Raw genomic sequence first — 4,846 nt, 5'->3', positions numbered from 1 at the left:
TCTGTGCTCCTGCGACCATCTGAAACCAATACAAGTAAAAGTTTCATAGAGCATAGCCATATAGTTTCTACGTATTCAATTAAGTGAAATAATGAAAGAAAATATTTTCATTCCTCCATGAGAAATAAAATTTAATTCATCACATACATCTCTTAGAATTAATTCATCAAGGTCTATATTGGGCATGGACAGGGAAAGACAGTATGATCAGCCTCTTAAAAATGATTTTGTAAGATGTAAAAATAAGAAAAACAAATAAGTTTTTTTTTTTTTTTTTTTTTTGTATTCAGCTATTTTGGATTATTTTATCAAACCCTGTAGTCCATCTCTAATGAGCTTATATTCTCATATGGTACAAACCATTCTTCATCTGTTCTCTATTTTTTCTCAAAGCATTTTTATCTTTTTCCTTCTCTATCCCTTTTTCCTGATACAGATTCTCAGGGACCTGGAACATCTGCGCTATGAGGAAAGGCTGAGGGAGTTGGGCCTGTTCAGCCTCAAGAAGAGAAACCTGAGGGAGGAATCTGATAGCTGTATATAACTGTCTCAAGGGAGGAAGTAAGGAGTAGAGGGCTGGGTTCTTTTCAGTGGTGGCCAGTGGTAGAGCTAGGGGAAATGGCCGCAAAATGAAGTTCCACAGGAACCTAAGGATAATTTTTTTTTTGACAGTGAGGGTGACAGAGCACTGGAAAAGGTTGCCAGGAGAGATTGTGGAGTCTCCTTCTCTGGAGATATTCAAGACCCACTTGGATGCAATCTTATGCAGTGTCCTGTCAGGTCACTGTAGGTGACCCTGTGTGTGAAGGGAGGGGTTGGACTAGATGATCTCTAAAGGGGCCTTCCAACCTTAAGGATTCTATGATTCTATGACACATTTGTCACTGAGGACAATTTTGTCTTCTTAGTTTACAGAAATAAATCCTCATTTATAGGGTTTTGCTGTTATTGTATCTAACTACGGAACATTTTTTTTTTCTCTTCTGTTGAGAACATGAATTTATTTGAAAAAAAATATGAAACATCTACATAGGAAGTTGCTTGATTTGAAGTATGATTTGAACATGCTAAAATATATTTCAATCACTTTCAGAACTTCAAAATTAGTAATACATAGCAATTATTTGACAATTTACTTGTAGGTTTTCTGTAAGTTATGTGGAGAAAAGTTAAGCCAGAAATATTAATCTAAAATAAATCATATTAACATGCTGTTATTTCTGCAGATGAAATGTTTGTTTTACTATATCGCGTATCTATTTACTATTCATCTAGGAATGGATATTTTATATCATACTTTAAAAAAATACTTTTTTTAAACTTTGATTTTGACAACATAAATGATTCCTAATTTATGTTTATTCAAACTAATAAAACTTTTTTTATCTTGAGCTAATAATAATTTGCTTCATATATTCTAAGTAGTTAAATGATAACTTACATTATGATAATTTACCTAGCTGAACTATTGAACTGATTTGAACAACAGGGATACAGAAAATTAAATTAACTTCAGCTCTACATTATAAAAACAAATAAACAAATTATAAAAACAATATACAAACATTATAAAAACAATAAACAAATACAAAAACTTAGCTCTACATTATAAAAACAAATATTTATTTGACAATAAGTCTATGGCACTTGTGAGAAATTTGTGTGTTAATGAATATAGTTCATTTAATAAGATAAGACTTCTAACTATAAGAAGGTACATGCACATCAAAATTAACATGTTAGCAGACTTATCAAATGGACAAATCATTTATCAAACCAATAGAAGCATAATAGCATAAAAAGGCAAAATACAAGGCTGTCTTGCAGATAACATATGTAATGCAGTTTTAATCCCTGTGTTTATATTAAACCATGAATAGTAAGGCTAGATTTAGTAGGATTTGGAGATTTTGAGATTCTTTGGCTCCTTCCCAAGAGATGAGCTTTCTAATTTATATGATATCCATAGGCATAAAATGCTATGCATTTATTTATTTATTTATTTATTTATTTATTTATTTATTGTAAAATTGCAGGATAAATACAACAGATAATCTTGGGTAGAAAGTGAAGAAATAATTTGCAGCTACTGAAGAGTAATAAGTGACAGTAGTGCTTGCTGCAATTCATTAGCTAAGCGGTTTATGCAGCAGATTATGGAAAATCTAGATTCTCTTGTCTGCCAAAAGGGATTTGAACCGATGTCCCTACTTTTGAGGTTCCTAGATGAACTGTGACAGCATGGATAGCGGTGCCTTCTTTTTCTCCTCTTTCAACTTATGTGATTTTACTTCTAATCTATTCCAATACATTATTCCAAGGCTTTTGCTCTTTTATACGCTGTTCAGAACATTTATACAGAAAGCAGAAGTGGAATGTCTTCATTGAAGGCCTGTGTAAAACCAAATTTTCATTATTTGTGCAAAGCAGAACAGCTCCATTACTACGGCCTATACCTTAGTAAAATAAATATATATAGATGTCTATGGTATCAATTTTTCAGCTTCACTATGTAGCCATATATACACCTATGTAGCATATGTCTGCTACGTATACTATCCTCTATATGACAATGTTCACAGCCACCCTCATCCCACCATTCAAAAAACAACAACAACAACAAAATCAATTATTTAAATCATCACTTTAGGTCCTGAATCCCTTGCCAACTTATTTAAACTACTCAAATTCTTGCAGCGTGACATTTTACATTGCCTTCAAAGGCATTTGTGAAAGAATCTATGCTCACTCTTTCCCTTTTAACATCTACATTTTCTTTGAAGTGTATTTGCTGAGTCTACATGCCTGCCACAGCTCAGGAATATGCAAATCCTACTTGATGAGTAAGATCTTCACATTTTGCTGATCTAGTATAACTATTGTGCAGATTCAAAAGATAAGGTCTTTCACCTATCTCTACCATCATAATAAAGTTATGTGATGTGGTTTGGAACAAAAAAAAACATAGTAATGAAAAATACTATAATTAAAACAGTTTGAAGGAGGATAGTCCTAGGGAAAATAGAAAACTGCAATCACTTTGTATGTAATTGCAACAAAAATTTATCTTGCACTGTATAGCTTTATTGGTAACATGGGTTCATGATGTTTCTGTTTTGAATATATATATAGAAAAAATGCACATATATTTATACCATTTTCCTTGTGAGTTCCACTGCTGGAAAAATGAAAATATAGTTACCTATCTTCTAAAACATCTCCCATTAATAAAAACACCTGACCTTTTCAGTGTGAGAATTCCATTGTCAGGTCACATCTTGTTTGCTCCTCATTAAGGATTTCCATGATAAACATATTTACTGAAAAATTATAATTAATCTTTTGCAGTCACGTGTTTGTAGACATGAATTCTGTTCTTTGAGCCTTAATTCTGACCTTTTGTCATCCTACTTAATTTCAGTCACTTATTCAAAGCACTTAATTTGGCATCCTACTCATCTTGCACTCCCTCTGTATCAAGTCAAAAGTGAAAAGGAAAGGCTCTGGAGAGAATTTCAGTCTTAGGTATAAAAATATCTGAAGATGTCTATCACCTTCAACTCTTTATGAAAGGAGCAAAGGATAACTATATACCTCCTCTGTGCCCACCAGCTAGGTGCTTGTTTCTAGGTGGATTTTTTTTCTGTATACTGCAGCCAAATTATAATTTATCAGCCAGGTATCTTTAATATGCCATTAATTATGCCATTATAACTGTAGCAGCTATTTTTATACTTGGCTTTCTGAAAAGAAATGCACTGTATCTCTAGTGATGTAGAGAGATAAACAATCATTGCAGATGATGCAATGTTTTTGTATTTTTTTTTTTTAATTTTAAGTAAGTTGACAAGTGGGCTTAAGTACAGACTTTACTATCCATTTTTTATTAATTCTCACTTAAATGTCTAAACTCTCTAACAAGTGTGAACTACTTTTCTAGGAGCCCATTTTGGAAATACCTATTTTCTATGTAATTACAATAGAGAATTTCACTGGATAGATTAAGATAGATACCCAACTTGAATACGGCTAAAGAGAAAAGCACCTCCTCTGGTTAATCTGAGCTCATTTTGCAGTTGAGTATGGTGAAAAGTTTTTGGTTTTGAGAGGAAAAACACTCAGTATTGATTAAATCTAAGGATATCTGGGCAAGTTATGCAAGAAAACCATTACATTAGTTGGAAATAGATATTTAAGGACAATAAATCATGTCAATCTCACATAGATGCAAGACAATGAACTGCATTTACTGGATGTACATTGACTAAGTTTTAAGCGTTAAGGTAACTAGCTCACACAGTAGAATCTAAAGTAGAACCTCATCACATAAATAGATCAAATGAATTACGTATGTAGAAAACTTGTGGTCTTTTTGTTTTGTTTTGCTTTTGATTTTTTCTAACTCTGTATTCCCATACAGAGTTATACAATCAGGTTAGGGCTACTAGCTCAGTTAAATAGCTAGAGAAAGAAAGAGGCAGACAGACAGACAAGTACAGACAACATGAATCCTTTTCTAGGTGTTTATATTAAAATAATACTTGGAAATGTAAAAAAAAAGTCAATGAAGCAGAACAGCAGATTGAGTAACTCACAGTACTGATCATATCCATATCAAGCAAATAAGAGTAGGATTCAGCTCATTCAGTCTTAGATGTAAAAAATTTAAATACGTAAATTTGATTAAATATTCTAGACTGACATTACAATCAAAGGCAAGAAACAGACACTTCCAAAGTGTGAAACATCTAATTTGTGTCATCTTCCCACAGAACAAATTCAATCACTTTAGGGAGGTGCTTAGCTCTATTAAAAATACAAAAATCCTAAGGTGACCTACTCAGAC

Source organism: Nothoprocta perdicaria, unplaced genomic scaffold (genome assembly GCF_003342845.1).
Source record: "Nothoprocta perdicaria isolate Ctin4 unplaced genomic scaffold, notPer1 scaffold_421, whole genome shotgun sequence".
NCBI lineage: Eukaryota > Metazoa > Chordata > Aves > Tinamiformes > Tinamidae > Nothoprocta > Nothoprocta perdicaria.
Note: the sequence above shows the minus strand (reverse complement) of the source record.